This window comes from Symphalangus syndactylus, chromosome 6, assembly GCF_028878055.3.
Source record: "Symphalangus syndactylus isolate Jambi chromosome 6, NHGRI_mSymSyn1-v2.1_pri, whole genome shotgun sequence".
NCBI classification, from domain to species: domain Eukaryota; kingdom Metazoa; phylum Chordata; class Mammalia; order Primates; family Hylobatidae; genus Symphalangus; species Symphalangus syndactylus.
The window spans coordinates 30,709,778-30,729,947 of NC_072428.2; the positions used below are offsets into that span (position 1 = coordinate 30,709,778).

A 20,170-nucleotide genomic window follows, 5' to 3' on the forward strand; every position below is an offset into this window, starting at 1 on the left:
ATTGTTTTCTGAGACCTTCCCCTGAGGCCTAACAAACTCAGTATTATAACAAATGACTATAATAACAAGTGACTATAACAAGGGCTATGGGAGTTTTGAGCCAGAAACTGTGAACAAAAATACATATGTGGTGTGTTTTCATATATATATATATATATATATATATATATATATATATATATATATATATACACACACACTATATATATATTCATACATATATATGCTATATATATATGCATATATGTATATATACACTTTTTATATATACACTATGTATTATAAAGTACAGAAACTTTTCCTGTTGTATTTCCAGAGTTTCCACAACATTATACTGTCTTCCACTTCGGAGGCGGTGAAGAAGTTTGAGGCAGGACCCTGTTCTCGCTGTACCATCTTTATTTCCCTTTCACCAACTACATTATCAGAATCACAGGACTTTTTAAATGTTATTATTTTTATTACTCACTGATACAGAAAAGTATGAAGTCACTCAAACCATATGGTTTCATGTCTAAGGCCATATATGTGTTTCCATAATAAGATTCAAATTTTCATCTAGATTCATCTTAACAAATATTGATCCAGTTGATTAAATAATTAATAATTAGGTTCACTTATAGGAGTTTTAATTGTAAAAACGTGGAATAAAATGCTGGCTCACTTGTTTAATCTTGGAATTAAGCCAGGAAAATCACCTGCCAAACACATAAAAGTGTTTAATCTAGAGACCAGGGCTGAAGGGGTACAATCATAATATTTTAATATTTTCACACCTGAGATAACATAAAGAGCCATATTATTAAACCAGAGACATATGAATCAGAATTCTTACCAAGTATCCAGCTTTACTTCAAATTTTTAGGATACGGGGCACCTTCTGCTACTTTCCCTATTTTTTCTTGCCACATTAGTATGTATCTGGCTCAGACTTTATTTACATCTGAGGTCTGTAAGTGATACAGGATGAGCATCAAATGTACACAAGGAATCTAAGTAATGAAATCTCTCCACTTTTATGCTAATATGTCCATAGCTTAAGTAATATTTCCATATAACCACACACAACAAATCCATCAATTTTAGGTATATTTCCCATAAGGAATCCTAGACAGACTACATGCATCACGGTAAAAGCATTCTATAGAGGACTTCCAGTTAGTTAGTAATATCATAAATGTGTTTATCAGGATGTCTTTTAGTGGTATATATATATAAGGAGATTTGATTAAGTCCTCTTTTTCTCCTCCTGGATCATCCCCTGTTAAAGCTGGAGAATGGGTTGCAGGCAGGTGAATGTTTTGCCACCATGAAGATTTGCGTTGTAAGAGTTCTTAAAAATGCTTTTATGTAATGAAACTTGTGTAGATGTGAAAATTGAAAAATATGTTACTTGAATCTTAAACATTGAGAAGGAGAGTTTTGAAGGGAGCTGGAAAGGAGGCAAGGGGAAATTGTTTTTATTTTCCTAATGATGATTAAAGTGAGCCTGATCTAAGGCAGTGATCAGGCTCACTTTTTATTGTATTAAAAAGAAGAAAAGCAAAGCCAGGGAAGAAACATTTAATGCATGATAAAATTGTAGTTTCCACAAGATTTGCATCTATTGGATGTGAAATGGGAAGAAAAAAATTACTTCTAATTTCTTGAATGGCTGTCACAGGTTCTACTTGATAAGAAATTTTAAAAAGTATATGTATTTTCATTACCATTGATTTCACTCATTATTAGAGGCCCTTTTATACGGCATGAAGAAATATAATTTATTATACTGCATGAAGGAATATAATTTATATGGGCCTGCATCAGTCACTAGAGATGAAAGATATTTACACACTGGCTTTTTCATCAAAAATTAATCTAGATATGCATAAAAGGAAATTATCTATTATTTAAAAAAGAAGAAAAATGTTGGACATTTAGCAACAAAGACGTTAGAAACTTTTACACTTATTTTACAGACTCAGCATATTTCATATTTGCAAATTGTATTAATTGAAAATTAAAAATAAGCAATTTATTCTGTCATTAAAAACACTACTGACATACATCTCTTTTCAGTCTGTGAAATCATCTGTTTTATATATCAGTTGCATTATGGAGAAATTAATTTTAATTTTACTAAATTACTTAAACTCCTTTGTTAGACCTATAACTATTCATTCTTAAAATAGCTCATAGAGAGCTCTCTGGAGAGTAATTAGAGAAGAATAACATATAAATCCTGGGAAGTATTAATTCATGTAATTAACTTCCAGACAATAAAATAGGCATATTTTTTCTTTAGTCATGTTCATTTACATACATATTGCTCTTAGTCTTAAAATGCATATTTTTTTGTTTTTAGTTAAATATTACAGATGACTTTTAATTTTACAAAGTCATTTCATCTAATTTCTTTATCATAGTTTATTTGATGTTAACAATAGTCTCTGCAATTGACGTTGCCCTCCTGTTACACCATTGTCCCTGCTTCTACTTAAATAAACACTGGGCTCTGTTGTTTCTCTTTTTAACTCATGAACTTTCCCTCAACAACTATCTGCTGTGTTTCCTGAATTATTATATATTTATTTTTTAAAGCATTTTCTGTGTCAGTTGTTGAGTCCCTGAAGCACAGGCATGAATACAAAGGAGTGTAAAATCTCTTTGGCAGATGCTTCCTATGAAAGATAAAAGTGGGAGAAAGCCATACTGAGCAAGAAGGGTCTTCAGACAATGACAGGGTTGTGAAATTAAAGGGAGAAATTGGAATGGGCCAGGAGAGCCTCTTATGATGATGTCGATCTGACGATGTGTTGGTCAATTCAACATGGAGCTCTAGAGAAAAGTTAGCCTATTAGAGAAGGTATAGGATAGAAATGGTGCAGGGCTGCCTGGAATGACAATGCCTTGGCTAGAATATGGAGGTGGATTTTGAATTCCATCTGGAGAAGGCCAACTAACTGCATTACTGGAACAGCACAGATTAAGGAATATAAAAATGTGGATCTTCTCCAATGCTACCATTCACCTGTTGCATTGAATTAATTCACTTTTCTAAAAATATTTGGGCATAAGCTCTTTCAGACTTTCTTGGCTTTTTTTCTGAGGAGATACTTAGAGATGAGTGGGCTGAACTACAGCCTTCTCACTGTGGTTGATGTGGGGGGCCATAATTTGTACCTATTATTACTTTCATCCACTTTTCATTCTTAATTTCTATAACCATTGGGAGTTTTCTGCTGGTTTCGATAAATATTTTGGTGATGTGGCTCAAATCCTCATTCTGGAAAATTCTGAGAAACTATTCATCATACTTTTTATTTTCTCTAGATTGTTATACCTACCATTCTGTCTCAGTTGGACAAAAGATTAAAATGAGGTATCCAAGAGAACCTGTGTACCTGTGTTCTAGATACAGTCTTCTCAGACTGTAACAGAAACTCTAACTTCTCTTGTTTATCTGAGTCAATCATTCTTACAACAATGGTGATTCCTTGCATGCTGCTTCTCTGATTAAAGGAGTTTAAATTGCTTAAGTAGTAATCGTAGATTTCTAGTTTAAGGAATATTTCTTGTGTTTCCTGGAAAATGTATGTTTCATTTGTGACCAGAACCTGTAATCCTGAAGTCCCCAGAATTTTAGGGATAGAGAGTACATCATTCCCCATTGGTCACTGAGACTGAGAATGATGGGAAGTGATGCCACTCTTCCACTCATTGGTCTTTGGACTCTTATGTACTTTCTAGTGTGCACACAACACGAAGTAGAATTTCTGACTTACTGTATATACTGCAGCCTGTAGTACAGTCTTCTCTGAACTGCCACTTCATCTGTGCCTTTAGAAATTCATTCAAACACTCATTTTTTAAACACGGTGGCATTCTCTAGACAGAGTGTTATTTCTACGCTATAAATCCTATCAGTGTCTTGCTTAAAACTGAGCAATCTTCTCAATTTGACCATAGTAAAACCAAAATTTCTAACCACAAGGGATATTTCATGGTTTGTCTTTCTTTTTCATCAAAATTTCTACTGATCGAGGTCAGTGCTTTTCACATCATGATAATCTATAAATATTAGCGATCTGATTGCTTACCTAATCTTTTGTTGGCCATATTCTCTTCTTTCCAAAATTTCATTTTTATGACATAATTATTTACATATTGGGAAGGACTATTTATTTACGTGATATTGAATTACAAGAGACAGTCCCCAACTTATAACCAAAAGGAGAATTTATAGTTTAATAATTCAGAAATACAGGGATTCACATGTTTTATATCTTAGGGTCCTCAGAGCAAAGTGAAAATATATTCAAATTTGATAATTTATAAAAAAGTTTAATAAAGGGATTTTTACAAATGTGGAGGCAGGATTTAGGCACATTTACAAGGAACATGGTAGGGAGCAGTTAGCATATCTCACTGAAATTTTGAATTGAGACTGCCGCTTGGCACTAGCTGTGAACTTTAATAAAAAACCCTTAGTGATCCAGGAGGAATAGAATAGAGGAGAAAACTTAGCTTGACCTCATGCTTCTTACCTTCCTGTCTCTGGTCGCTGGCTTGTTTGACTAAATCCAATTAGAAGCCATGTGAAAAATAAGTGCATTGATGTAGTCTGTACAAAGTGAGCCTCCTGAAGTAGAAAAGCAAAGGGCAGGATGGCAATGAATGGACATGTGAGAGCTAACAGAAAATATCCATAACTTTTTATTTCAGATATTGCTAGATCTAAGGGCTCAACTGTTGTTTCCAGGCTTTTAACTTTCCATTTTTCCCGTGGCTCTGCTTTCCTCTAGGCATTAATTAATGGATGCAATCATTTCCTCCTTGAGTTCAGGAAAGATGAATGCGAGAAGCTTCAGCTTAGAATGTATCCATAGCTCATAACTCTAGAAAAGAAACAGACAATTTCTTTTCCAGCATCTGAATATTAAATATGAAAGTTTATTCTATTGGGTTAACATTTTCATCCTCAGTTTGATACAGACACTACAAGGATGGATGCTATTATGCACAAGTCCAGATAAATTTGTATGTTAGGGTAGAGGGAATTCTCCAAGATGGATTGCTTTACCAGCATCAAAGAATTTATAATTAGCTCTCTAAAGTTAATTCTGGAAATATATCCTAATAAAGAACTAGAGAGTCTATATATATAATTAGCATTTTATTGAATATTTTACTACTTTTGAACTATTTCATTAGAATACTTTTTTTTAGTGTAATCATAGACATAATACATATGCATATATTTATATATGCTGATGTGTTGGTGTCTAAATGATTAGTATGTCATATGCCATGTATGAATATATCAGTTTTACTTTAATTTCACAGTTATTTATTATTTTTCTAAAATACTGTATGGAAAATAGTACTTCATTTAAAACTTTAAAAAATTTTTTAAATTCTTAGAGTGGTTGAACCTTGCTTTATATATTTGTTTATTTTGTATTACTATATCTTGTATTAATTATTTATGCCTTTTATTTCCCTATTGTAGGCTTTGCAAAGTTTTATATTCTGTTAGTATATTCTGTCCATATATTAATATCAGCAGAACTTCTGTAGTTTTAAATAAATGAAAAAATTCATTTCTCTTGTCAATGGTTTGATGGTTAACTATTTGGATTCATTCAACAGATAGTGAGTATTAAGTAAGCTATATTCTAGATATTTATATTGAACAAAAAGTCATGGCTATTAACTCCATGAAGTTTATTTTGAATTAAAATCTTTTACGTTCCCCAAAATTCGTATGCATTAATGTTCAAATCTACTAAGTGTTGTTTTGATTTTTTTCAATAACTGTGATTGTACTTCTAGTTTAATATTGTTTTACTTGATACTTGCAACAAAACAAGTTAAATGTTATGAAAAAGTGTACTATAAATATGTTGGGAGAGGATAAACAAAATTAAGTATTTGTATTTGTACTCTCCTCTGCTTTAGTATGTTATAGTACACTGTGAGTTTCTGAGAGTTATAGTAGTATTTTCAAAGCATTTCCCCGGTGATTTTTTCATTCTGTAGCACCAGTTAGGGCTAGTATACGATATTTCAATTTTAAAAATTCTGCTGTAGAATATCTTTACAGCTATCTACCTGTCATCTATCCACTTTGAATAACTGTCTCTATATGTTAAAAATATTTATTCTTCAACCCACCTAAATCTTCTTTTGAATGGGGCAGAAATGGTAGCTCTAAATTACTAAATTACTTTCCCCACCTTTTCCAGCTACACTAGAACAGTTATTACATTTTTTCCTTTTTAGAGTTTTTATTCTTTTTACCAATTTTCTGTTAATTTTCCATGTTAATTTGGGTATTTCAAGTATCTGTATCCTAATACATACATCTATACTTCTTTTAGTATCATCAACAAATTGTTTTGCCACTTCTCTATTCTTTAGTTAAAAATTATATTGAGGCTAGTGTATTTTTTAAAATTTTGTTTTAGTTTTCATTTTTCAGCTTCTTTTTAATCTGTTTTTCAATTTGATTTTATGTTTTGTTATTCAATTAATAAAATATTCTTCTGATTGAATTTGTACTGCCTTATGTTGATTAAGAAAGCTGAAGAAATTAACAAACATCAATATTGAACCATCTCTTCCAGGAACATGATTTGCTTTTTCTTTCCTTTAAGTCTGTTAAAATACTTACTTTTTAAATATTGCTTTTTCTTTCCTTTAAGTCTGTTAAAATACTTACTTTTTAAATATTGCTGATGAACTATATATACTATTTGATAATATTTAAGATTTCACGCAGATAAGATCATTCTATAATTTTTTACAAAGTTATCCTTATTAGAGTTTTAGATTTGGGGACAGTCTTACTCATGCAAGTTTTTAAAATATCTGTAAAAAGTAAATCATGTATGTGTAACTCAATAGTGTTGACACTTAGATGCATATAAATAGAAAGAATAAAGTAATTTGGGGATAAGACTGTGTTTAATGACAATGATTTATGGTTACATATTTATAAACATACTTTCTAATAAATGTTTTTGAAATAAATTTCAGATGATTTTTAAGACAAAAATATTTTTAAAGTAATTTCCTTCTATTTTGAGTATTGAATCAAACATAAGTCAAACATAATATTCCTACTGAATATTGAGATCAAACATAATCTTACTCTTTTTTTAAGTGACTTTTAATTGTTCTAAAAGCATTGATCATAAATTATTAAGTTTCCTTCCAAAACTGAATGGTTTTATTGTGATATTAGGTGTTTAAAAAAAATCTCTGGGATAATGAAAAGCTTAATGGCATAAATGTAATGAGGTCATCTAGCTTCCGTAAGTAAACTCACTTTGTGATCTAAGGCAAATTTCTTCATCTTTCTGGGCCTCTGCTTCCTTGCATATAAAATTAATGTGTGCAATCACAGCACCAACCAAAACTGGCCACACTTTATTGGTAAAAGAATGTCAAGTTATCTTCTCTTGTAGGTATAACAGAGCCAAAATTGCAAGTCTTGTGGCCTGGGCATGTACAATAGAAAAAGCTTTGACATCTAACGACATCCAGAAACAAGGTAACCTCCCCAAGAAATTCACCTCAACACACTTTACCGTAAATGATCAAATTTGAAGCCTTCCAATCACATCCACCCAAGCCAACATTTCTAAATACTTTCCCTTGCCCTCTGACCCCTTAAAACTTGTGCTAGACCCAAAATCAGGGAGACAGATTTGAGCCATATCTCCTGTCTCCCTGCTGGCCAGTCTCACAATGAAACCTCTGTCTTCTCTTCTCCACAGCTAGTGCTACAGTATTGTCTTCTATGTGCACTGTTCAGCAATCTCATTTGCTCAGTAACAGGCATCTATAACTGACATTAGTTTAGTACATATGCAGCATTAATTTCGGGATCTACTTTTCAGTTTATTTGGTTTTGCTGAGATTGAGCCTTCCCCCAATCTGCTTGATGTTGAAGTTGATCTAGAACTGGTCAATAAGAATTATATCTCTATAGTTATATTATTATTCCGTAGTGATTGTGAAACCAGGATGATCTAAATTGATTCTAGAAATTTGGCTAGAATTGTTGAGGAAGAAGTACTCACTTTTACCTTGCTTATAAAGGTAGTGAGAAGTAAGAGGTAGTAGACATCTTTGTCACAACTCTAGATAAGTGCACTTGAGAAAGAAGTTGACAGAGAAAAAAATGTAAAGAAGCATAAGTACAAACTTGAAAATAAAAATTTCATGACATCCTTGCTACTTTGAATTCAACTGAGCTTGAAGTTGGTTCTCTCCCTGGAAATTTATATTATGTATGTCGATATCCTTGCCCCTTTTTTGTATGAACTAATTTGTGATATATCTGTCACATATAACACAATGTTACAACATAAAATATAATCTTGAATTAAATAAACTTTATAAATTAGTATTTTATGGAAACAAACAAAAAACAATGTTCAAAACTCGTTTGAAGAAAGACACTATTCCCCTATAAAATTTACTACTTTGACAGCTAGCATTTTTTTTTAATAAGTTTTGAATGTTTACTTAACATATTGACCAAAATGACCTTATAGGTACACTTAAAACCTTGATTCATAAAGTCAAGATAAATATTACATAACAGAAGATACTTTTTAAAATACTTATAAATTAGACATGGTGCCCTGTGCCTGCAATCCTAGTGACTCAGGAGGCTGAGGAAGGAAGAGATTGCTTGTGCCCAGGAGATGGAAGCTGCAGTGAATTATGATTCTGCCATCACACTCCAGCCTGGGTGATTGATAGAATGAGACCCTGAGATCCCATCTGTCTGTCTTTTTTTTGCATGACAGAGTTTTGACTGTTGAATGATGATGAGTACACAAATAACATGTAACAAGTTCTTGAATTCTATCATCTAATAGTTTTGATTAAGAGAAATTAAAAGCAGCCCAATCATATTAGTATTCATTGTTCTAGCCATTAGTAGGAATGGACAACTTTAACGCTGGCTGCTGCTTCACACAGGTTACAAAAACCTATTTACTAGTTTTACATAGATAAAGTTCTTGACCTTCAAGAAAGCATTAGAGAGAAAAAAAATCTTTCTTTCTTCAAAGAATTCCTTTTATTAAATCTAAGAAAGAGAAAGTCAACATCATTATGTATGTTGCTTGAGCCAAAAGGCACAGGAAAACAGACAACATATACCCATTAAATTTCTAAGAAACAAGAGCTAAAAAGACTAAATCTTGCTGGGAGCAGTTGCTCACACCTGTAATCTCAGCACTTTGAGATGGGTGGATCACTTGAGGTCAAGAGTTCAAAACCAGCCTGGCCAACATGGTGAAACCCTCTCTCTACTAAAAATACAAAAAAAAAAAAAAAAAAAAAAAAAAAAAAAATTAGCTGGACATTGTGGTGTGTGCCTGTAATCTCAGCTACTCAGGAGGCTGAGGCAGGAGAATTGCTTGAACCCATGAGGTGGGGGTTACAGTGAGCTGAGATTGCGTCACTGCACTCCAGCCTGGGCAACAGAGCAAGGCTCAAAAAAAAAAAAAGATTAAATCTCTAAATGAGTTCTAAGTCTGTACGGAGGCTAGATTCGATACACTTCGAAGATTGATGGGACCTACTATAAAATACAGAAATAATTTAATGCCTTTTCATAAGAATAAAACTCAAGCTGCGCTGAAGCATCATATTCCATGAGGACATCTAAAACGACAATCTATGGAAGAGATGCATCTTTCTTTCTTCTCTTATCCATTCATGGAGTAGATTTCATGGATTTTTGGCTAGATGTCTCAAAGGCCAACAAGTGACCCAAGACTTCATCCCTGTTCTGCCTGAAGTAGATCTGGAAGATGATCATCTTCTCCTAGGTCTCCTCCACTTCAGTGCTGCAACTGCCCTATGATCCCAGTGCATGGGTTTCTTGGCCTTGAACTCTTTCTCCCTCTGCAGGAGGTACTGTTCAATTTCAGCCTTAGCTTCTTTGGCCTAGGTCAGCCTCTGTTTATTTGGCTTGTGGGCCTCCATCACCTCTGCCTGCAACAGCTACTGGATCACCTGCAACTGACTTGCCTTGGCAGCTGCCTGAGATACCATCTCTTAAAAATAAAATAATAAAATAATAATAATGAAAAAAGTTTGTAAATGACCTTCTTATTGGCTTAGTCCAATTCTCTGATCTATTTCACCTGGATTATTATAATAGCCTTCTAACTGTTCTCTCCATTTTTACATGTTTCTTATTAGTCTTTTCTCAATACATCCATTGAAGTTACTGCTTTAGAATACAACTCACATCACTCTTGGTTCAGAATATTTCAATGGCGTGTTCAAAGGGAATTTAAAAAGCTCTAATGGCCTGAATGGCCCTCCATGGTATCATCGCCAAGATCTCACTGACATCAAATGTTATCACTCTCCCTCCACAAACCATACCATAGGGCACTCCTTGCTTTTTCTCAAATACATTAAACATATTCCTCTCCCAAGTATCTACATTATTCCTCCTACAAATACATCTGTGGCTTCTTTCAAATTTCTATTCCCTTTCCTTGCTCAATTTTTCTGTTTCACTTAGCTCCAATCAATTACTTACTTATTTTTCTCTTTTACCCTCTGCTCCAACCTGTCAGAAATTCAGCTTCTTGTGCCCATGAGATATAGTCGGGAGTGGCAATGGGCGCCTTGCTGGATTAGAAGAACAGGAGCTGTGAGAAAGCTGCACTAATAGAGTCTTATAAATTTCCAGGATAGTAGACAGCCTGGAAAAAAGCAACGAAACAAAACAAACAAAACCCCACATACTACAGATTAGGAAAAGCAGAGGGAAGTGACCTGATAGGAGATTTTGATTGTTACAGATTAATTATGTAAGCAAAATTTAAAATATGGAACAACTTTATATTTTAAACTTTGTCCAGTGTGTAAGGGCAAAGGAGACTAAAACCATTGATTTAGGTGAAATTAAACACAAAACCAAAGGATAAAATCGGTTCTGATTTTATTTGTCCTCTGGCAGCAACATCTAACTCCTTGCTTTACAGTGGGTGCCATAGGAGTTATAGGAGCCTAGCACAGGAGCAGGATGGAGGAGAGTTAGTTACTTAAGGAAGGTATTAAAGGAATCACTACGTGAATGGAAGGTTGATGTCGCATACATTGCATACCAACATGAAAACACTACAAATCATGGAGATGTCTATCTGCAAACATCAAGAAGATGCCCCAGAACTTTGCGAGGGCCTTATAGACAGTATTACTATTCTACAGTTTATAGTTTGGAAAAATTATTCAGTTTTGTCTTCCCTGCTACTTTCTCACCTTCTGCAAACATATAGTCATTAAAAAACAGTCTTATTGCTATCATTTATTTTTCCTAAGGGATTAAATGGGCCAAGTGAATTAGAACAGGCCATTCAGAGTTGTTGAAATGTGAGATTATTTCACTTTCTTTCTGACATTGTAGATCCCTTACCTCTGTATGAACTGACCTGTGACCCTGAATGAAAAAGACATCACTCAAAATAGGCACAGAGTAATTCTAAGTGTAATGTAGTTATAAAAAATATCTTCAAAAACATGTTAAGTTAAAAAAATAGATTGGACTCTTGATATAGTAGATTTACTTGCTTTTGTGTTTTATTCAATTACATTCTGTTAATTTAAGGCCATGACTCATATGACAAATCTGTAAACTTTGCCATAGTCTGAATGTGTGTGCTATCCACAATTTATATGTTAAAATTGTAGTCCCCAAGATGACGATATCAGGAGAGGGGGCGTTTGGGAGATGATTAGGTCATGAGGGCAGACCTTTGGTAATGGGATTAGTGTCCTTATAAACGAAGCTCAAGAGAGACCCATCTTTCCTTCTTCCATATGAAGACAAAGTCAAGAAGGTGCTGTCAACTAACCAGGAAGTTGACTCTCACCAGACACAGAATCTGCCAACAACTTGATCTTGGACTTCCTAGCCTCTAGACTGTCAGAGATAAATTTCTGTTGTTTATAAGCCACCCACTTTATGGTATTTTGTTATAGTAGTCCAAACTTACTTACTAAAACAAAGACTTGTTAAAGAGGAAAATATTTTGAGGAAAATCTCAAATAAACATATTTTCAAAGAAAATGTAATATAAGCAACTTCAGCAAAGTCTCAGGATACAAAATCAATATGCAAAAATCACAGGCATTCCTATACACCCAATAACAGACAAACAGGAAGCCTAATCATGAGTGAACTCCCATTCACAATTGCTACAAAGAGAATAAAATACCTAGGGATACAACTTACAAGGGATGTGAAGGACCTCCTTAAGGAGAACTACAAACCACTACTAAAGGAAATAAGAGAGGACACAAATAAATTGAAAAACATTTCATGTTCATGGATAGGAAGAATCAATATTGTGAAAATGGCCATACTGCCCAAAGTAATTTGTAGATTCAATGCTATCCCCATCAAGCTACCATTGACTTTCTTCACAAAATTAGAAAAAACAACTTTAAATTTCATATGGAACCAAAAAGGAGCATGCATAGCCAACACAATCCTAAGGAAAAAGAACAAAGCTGGAGGCATCATGCTACCTGACTTTAATACTACAAGGCTACAATAACGAAAAGAGCATGGTACTGGTACCAAAACAGATACATAGACTAATGGAACAGAACAGAGGCCTCAGAAATAACACCACACATCTACAACCGTCTGATTTTTGACAAACCTGACAAAAACAAGCAATGGGAAAGGATTCCCTATTTAATAAATGGTGTTGGGAAAATTGGCTAGCCATATGCAGAAAACTGAAACTGGACCCCTTACATACACCTTACAAAAAATTAACTCATGATGGATTAAAGACTTAAATGTTAGACCTAAAACCATAAAAACCCTAGAAGAAAACCTAAGCAATACCATTCTGTCAATAGGTATGGGCAAATACCTCATGACTAAAACACCAAAAGCAATGGCAACAAAAGCCAGAATTGACAAATGGAATCTAATTAAACTAAAGAGCTTCAGCACAACAACAACAACAAACTATCATCAGAGTGAACAGAATTGGAGAAAAATTGTGCAATCTATCCACCTGACAAAGAGCCAATATCCAGAATCTACAAAGAACTTAAACAAATTTACAAGAAAAAACAAACAACCCCATCAAAATGTGGGCAAAGGATATGAACAACTTCTCAAAAGAAGACATTTATGCAGCCAACAAACATATGAAAAAATGCTCATCATCACTGGTCATTAGAGAAACACAAATCAAAACCACAATGAGATACCATCTCATGCCAGTTAGAATGGCGATCATTAAACATTCAGGAAACAACAGATGCTGGAGAGGATGTGGAGAAATAGGAACGCTTTTACACGGTTGGTGGGAGTGTAAATTAGTTCAATCATTGTGGAAGACAGTGTGGTGACTTATCAAGGATCTAGGTCCAGAAATACCTTTTGATCCAGCAATTCCATTAATGGGTATATAGGCAAAGGATTATAAATCATTCTACCATAAAGACACATGCACACGTATGTTTATTGCAGCACTATTAACAATAGCAAAGACTTGGAACCAACCCAAATGCCCATCCATGATAGACTCGATAAAGAAAATGTGGCACATGTACACCATGGAATACTACGTAGCCATAAAAAAGGATGAGTTCATGTCCTTTGCAGGGACATGGCTGAAGCTGGAAACCATCATTATCAGCAAACTAACACAAGAACAGAAAACCAAACACTGCATGTTCTCACTCATGAGTGGGAGTTGAACAAGGAGAACACATGGACACAGGGAGGGGAACATCACACACTGGGGCCTGTTGGGGGGTGGGAATTAGGGGAGGGGTATCATTAGGAGAAATACCTAATGTAGATGATGGGTTGATGGGCACAGCAAACCACCATGGCACATGTGTACCTACGTAACAAACCTGCACGTTCTGCACATGTACCCCAGAACTTAAAGTATAACTAAAAAAAAAAGAAAATATAAAATACCATACTTGCCTTCAGAGAAGAATTTACAGTGTAATTAAATGAGCCAATATCAAGGTGTTTTTCATAACTTAAAACATTATTTTTATATACCCTGCACTTAAAATACTTGGCAGGAATCTAACAAATGAAATGTAAAACTTTCCTGTATTTATTTTACATACTATCAATATAGCTTACTACTATTTTGCTTCCTATACTCACACACTTAAGAAGGAAGTACTATCTCAAAGCAGAAGAAAAAAAAAAGGCTCCTCAAATATGAAACAAAAGAAAATGTTGTATAAGAGAAATTTTAATTCACCATTACACTTTCCAAAATACTTTATAGTAATGCATTTATGTTCACATTAAATGTATAGTATTTCCTAATTTTGATTAATCTTAACTAGTATTTATAATACTCTATTCATGAAGTCTGTTTAATGGTTGTATAATGGACTTGTATTGTAGTAGAATGTTTTATTAACACATGTCAAATTTTTGGTTAGATGCTTACAAAATTGCTCAATCTGAGGACCATGGCTCAGAGTAGTAAGTTTTAATCCATGATCCTAGAGAGGAATATGAAACAAAGCAAAACAAAAATTCTCATTATAGTTCAAGTTGAGAAGAGGAGTAGGCTTTAATTATTCCTCTACTATACTATTTTTTAGGCTTTTGGTAGGAACATAGATTTTTATATAATAATCAATGTTCTTTTCAATGTAAAATACTAAAAAATCCCCCCCAGGATTAACATAGATTTATATTTATTCTTAATGGTAATCCCACAATTTCAAAATTGCATACAAATATTTTATGCATTACTTTAATACAGTATAAATGTGGTTAATATTTAGAAATCATGATTATGTATTAATGAGAGAAGAAAATATCTTCCTTATATTAAATGAATTTATTATTTGCTTATGCTAAAAATTTCCATATACAGTTTTACCAGAGTAATAAAAGCACCTTTACCACAAAAAAAAAAAAAAAAAAAAAAAAAACTCTGAGTGTAGGAAAACAATCTGCTCTGAGACACCTATGAAAATACAGACTCAGGTAGCATAGAGGCATATGAAGAGATTTTTTTTCTCACATAAGAGTAGATCAAAAGTAAGATATATGGTATTAACAAGTAAATAAATTACAAATAAGCTTATGGTAGGGTAATCTAACATAGACTGATGGAACTAGACAAGGCCTCCGGGATAAATGATGCCTGAATAACAACTTAGGAAATGGGTATCAGTATCCCATGGAAGAAAATTTCATTGAACACAGGCACATGGGAATATGGAGAATCCTGTAAAACACATATTCAGCTAGAACACAGGCTTTCCTTTATTATTTTCCAGCACAGTATCTGGCATAAGTCAACTCTCAATGAATTGAAGTCTACTAAAGTTTGGTGACCAGACTTTTGCCCTGTATCCATAAACCTGCCTCTGCTTTTTAACCTGCATTCACACACTAGTTACATAATTTGCTCAGTAGAGTGCCTCATACTGTGTGAAAGTATGAAACATTGAAATGAATACAGAAGAAGAGAAAAAGGTAAAAGGCATGAGAAAGGTATACAGAAATAAAAGTAGAAAGAAAAATATACATATAAATAGAAATGTATATATATATTTTTCTCATACATATATGGCAAGACATATTCCTCGAAATTTATTCATACAGGAAAATTTATTCAATGTTTATTGTTCCCTGTCCTAACAGACATTGATCCACCTCCTTAAACTAAGTTGATTTAAAGGCATAAGGGGAATAAGTGGTTATTAGGATTGTTTTATCATCTGCTCTTTTATTATCAAAATGTTCTGACAACCTTTTCCATTGGTAGGAAATATATGCCCTGAAGGCCCTGAGAGTGATTCTTCTTAGTTAATGAACAACTTATTCATAATTGAAGCACAAAATGAAACGTTTTGCTTGTATGTAACCCAAACACCACTTGTTCAAATCCATATCTATATTTTTACCAAGCTCATAATAACAGAACACAATTTCTTAGCAAGGATTCATAAATACTAGATATAATTGGAAAAGATCATAGCATAACTATGAATGGTATGTTTAAATAAGTCTTCTTTGTTGCTGAAATGACATTTCCTTATTTCCCCACCACATCACCACACAAACTGAGTTGGTGAGTTGGACTCTACTTTCCATACACAAAGTTCACTCAAATTTATTATATTTCCTGGAGGACACATTATTTGGGGCATGTTGAATCATTACCTACAAAATGAAGATGATCTGTATCACTTTTCACACTTTGCCAGTAATAAGAAATGCAATACTCATTGTGTCTGTTTGAGTTTTGGAGACAATGATTCACATAAGAGCATGCTACTCCAATTAATTAACTTAATCATTTTAAGATTGTGAGAGAGATCTGAAAGAAATTAAAAAAAAAGATTCTTCCACAGGATTTTTAATTAAACCCTTTCTATATTTAACAACAAGTATTCTCTGGATGAATGGAACATTGTCAAGAAAGACTAGCTAAATTATCTTCCCAGTTTAGCCCTCATTCAAAAGAGGTCTATTTTTTCAGTATCTGGTCCATGTTTGTTTGGTATCTCATTTAGCCCATGCGCCTAATCCCTCTTTATAAGTAATAAAACAACAGAAAATTCTGTATACTCCTAGTTCCTTTATTTCCCATAACTAGCTTTACATCTTGAAAATCTGTTTATGTAATTGAATCTCTTTTAAATGAATAGAAATAAAGAGAATAAATGAAATCTATAATACTGTAGTCTGGTGATTTATATTCAGTTTCTGTTTAAGAGTCAATAATTGACCTCAAGAAAGACAAAAGGAGAAAATTACCGCCTTTGTTAACTAACCTTTTATTAATTCATTTTATCATTATTTAGCACCTACCACGAGTTTAAGGCACTGAAAAAAGTTTATCATTATATTCTGCATGTCTTTGAAGCAAAAAGAATAGCTAATCTATGTCAGGTTTCTTTATGACTATTCATTATACACGAAAACATATATTTTTATTATGATGTTGATTGATTTTATTTTAAATTATTTTATTCAGTGAAGACTGTATTTTTTTTTTTTTTTTTTGAGACAGAGTCTCGCTCTGTCGCCCAGGCTGGAGTGCAGTGGCACAATCTCGGCTCACTGCAAGCTCCGCCTCCCGGGTTCACGCCATTCTCCTGCCTCAGCCTCTCCGAGTAGCTGGGACTACAGGCGCCCGCCACCACGCCTGGCTAATTTTTTTATATTTTTAGTAGAGACGGGGTTTCACCGTGGTCTCGATCTCCTGACCTCGTGATCCGCCCGCCTCGGCCTCCCAAAGTGCTGGGATTACAAGCGTGAGCCACCGCGCCCAGCCGCATTTTTTAAAATTGTTTTCTGCCACTTCCAGAACTCAACATTAAAGTCCTTTAACTTGGATTTTCTTCTGTTGATCCCCAATTTCAAGATTACAAATTTTCATGGCTATTTTCATGTTATTTGTTTACACATTTCAATTAAATTCTGTATAATAGTATCTGCTGTAATTAAAAATAGAATTGAATCAAACATTAATATGGAGGACAGATGGATATTGACAGTTCAAAGATTAATAATGTTGATTGGTAGAGGTTGGTGTTGGTATTTCATGGATTAATAATTAATTTTGATATTTTGTCTCTCTATACTAAAAAAATGCCACCTCGCCTCAAAGAAAGCAAGCTCTCAGGATCACTGAGACTATATTTGACCAAATACTCATTTGTTACATCTTAGTATATGAGGGTATCTAGGAGGTCAGGGACAAACGTCTGTTTCAGACAAGTTTAACATGTATATGTCATGATTAATACACAGGCTGCATGAGTCTCTGGGTTACAAAATGGCAATTTTTAAAGGAAAAAAATAAAATATCAATATTATTTACAGTGAATAAAATGGCTATGGATTAAACTGATTCACTAAAATTCATTCTTAATTAAGCTTTGACTTACAAAACAATGGTCAAAATCAAGGCAACCTGTACATTTTTTTTTTTTACTGTTAGACTTTAAGTTCTAGGGTACATGTGCACACGTGCAAGTTTGTTACATATATATACATGTGCCATGTTGGTGTGCTGCACCCATTAACTCGTCATTTACATTAGGTATATCTCCTAATGCTGTCCTTCCCTTCTCCCCCCAACCCCACGACAGGCCCTGGTGTGTGAAGTTCCCCTTCCTATGTCCAAGTGCTCTCATTGTTCAATTCCCACCTATGAGTCAGAACATGTGGTGTTTGGTTTTTTGTTTTTGCAATAGTTTGCTGAGAATGATGGTTTCCAGCTTCATCCATGTCCCTACAAAGGACATGAACTCATCCTTTTTTATGGCTGCACAGTATTCCATGGTGTATATGTGCCACATTTTCTTAATCCAGTATATCATTGATGGACATTTGGGTTGGTTTCAAGTCTTTGCTATTGTGAATAGTGCCGCAGTAAACATATGTGTGCATGTGCCTTTATAGCGGCATGATTTATAATCCTTTGGGTATATACCAAGTAATGGATGGCTGGGTCAAATGGTATTTCTAGTTCTAGATTCTGGAGGAATCGCCACACTGTCTTCCACAATGTTTGAACTAGTTTACAGTCCCACCAACAGTGTAAAAGTGTTCCTATTTCTCCACATCCTCTCCAGGACCTGTTGTTTCCTGACTTTTTAATGATGGCCATTCTAACTGGTGTGAGATGGTATCTTGTGGTGGTTTTGATTTTGCATTTCTCTGATGGCCAGTGATGATGACTATTTTTTCATGTGTGTTTTGGCTGCATAAATGTCTTCTTTTGAGTAGTGTCTGTTCATATACTTCACCAGATTTTTGATGGGGTTGTTTTTTTCTTGTAAGTTTGTTTGAGTTCTTTGTAGATTCTGGATATTAGCCCTTTGTCAGATGAGTAGATTGCAAAAATTTTCTCCCATTTTATAGTTTGCCTATTCACTCTGATGGTAGTTTCTTTTGCTGTACAGAAGCTCTTTAGTTTAATTAGATCTCATTTGTCAATTTGGGCTTTTGTTGCCATTGCTTTTGGTGTTTTAGACATGAAGTCCTTGCCCATGCCTATGTCCTGAATGGTATTGCCTAGGTTTTCTTCTCGGGTTTTTATGGTTTTAGGTCTAACATTTAAGTCTTTAATGTTCAATGGTCAAAATCAAGGCAACCTGTACACTTTTTTAAAAAATGAAATATAATCTAGTGGTTAAAAGCTTGGATTCTTGGGTCAAACTGTGTTTGAATATCAACTGCATTGATTCATATTAGCATTTAGATATTAGAATAATCCCTGCCTAATGGCCAAGTGCCTGAGCCTCTTTGTGACACAGTTTCAGCATCAGAAAATGTGATATTAGAAACTATATCATAGTTGATGTGAGGATTAAGTAATTTGCTATGTGGAAACCATTTAGAACAATACCTCGCACATACTAAGTGCCACTTGAGGGTTTGTTCTATAAACTGTTTTTGTCTGAATCTGAATCTACACTTTACTAATTTAGAAGAATAATCACAGAATTCAAAAGGAGTGAGGGAGACAGGCATGTAGGTCGTTTGCATTTGTATGAGGCTCAGTAGGAAAGCCTCCCTAAGGTGACAAAGGAGTCATGGCTTGAATAAACTGGGGAAATAAGTTATGTAATTCTCTAGAGGAGAAGCATTACAGGCAGGAAGATCTGCAAGTGTAAAAGCATCAGACAAAGCTCCTTGATCTTATAGGAAAAGCTTCTCATTCTCACCACTGAGTATGATATAAGCTATGAACTTTTCATATATGACTTTTATTATGTTGAGATAATTTCCTTCTATCATGAATTTGTGTTTTTTATCATGAAAAGCTGTTAAATTGTGTTAAATGCTTTTTCTCTATGTGATCTTTATTCTTTATCCTGTTAATGTTGTGTACTATTGATTGTTGAGCAAACACATTTCTAAGCATATTATGAATATTAATGAATTCAAACCTTCAATAACACCATGCAGTAAGTAATATCACTACCCCTTCTATACAAATGAAGGAAGTGAAGCAAAAAGACATGCCATATTATATATCTGATTAGAAGTTAATATGCAAAATATACAAAAAATTCCTATAGGTTAGTAGTAAATTAAATACATAAATAAATAAATAAACAAAGGGTAAAGGACTTGGATAGATGTTTCCCCCCAAAAGACATAAAA

General features: G+C 33.9%; 2 long non-coding RNA genes across 2 annotated transcripts in view; one reads left to right on the plus strand and one right to left on the minus strand.

The window, feature by feature from the left end:
• Nucleotides 1-20,170, minus strand: part of LOC134737005 (uncharacterized) — a 147,904-nt gene that overhangs the window by 118,902 nt on the left and 8,832 nt on the right. The window lies entirely within an intron of this gene.
• On the plus strand, nucleotides 5,515-13,387 carry LOC134737000 (uncharacterized). Its single transcript, XR_010121514.1, has 3 exons — nucleotides 5,515-5,637; nucleotides 7,455-7,540; nucleotides 10,602-13,387. It is a non-coding gene; the product is annotated as an uncharacterized lncRNA (long non-coding RNA).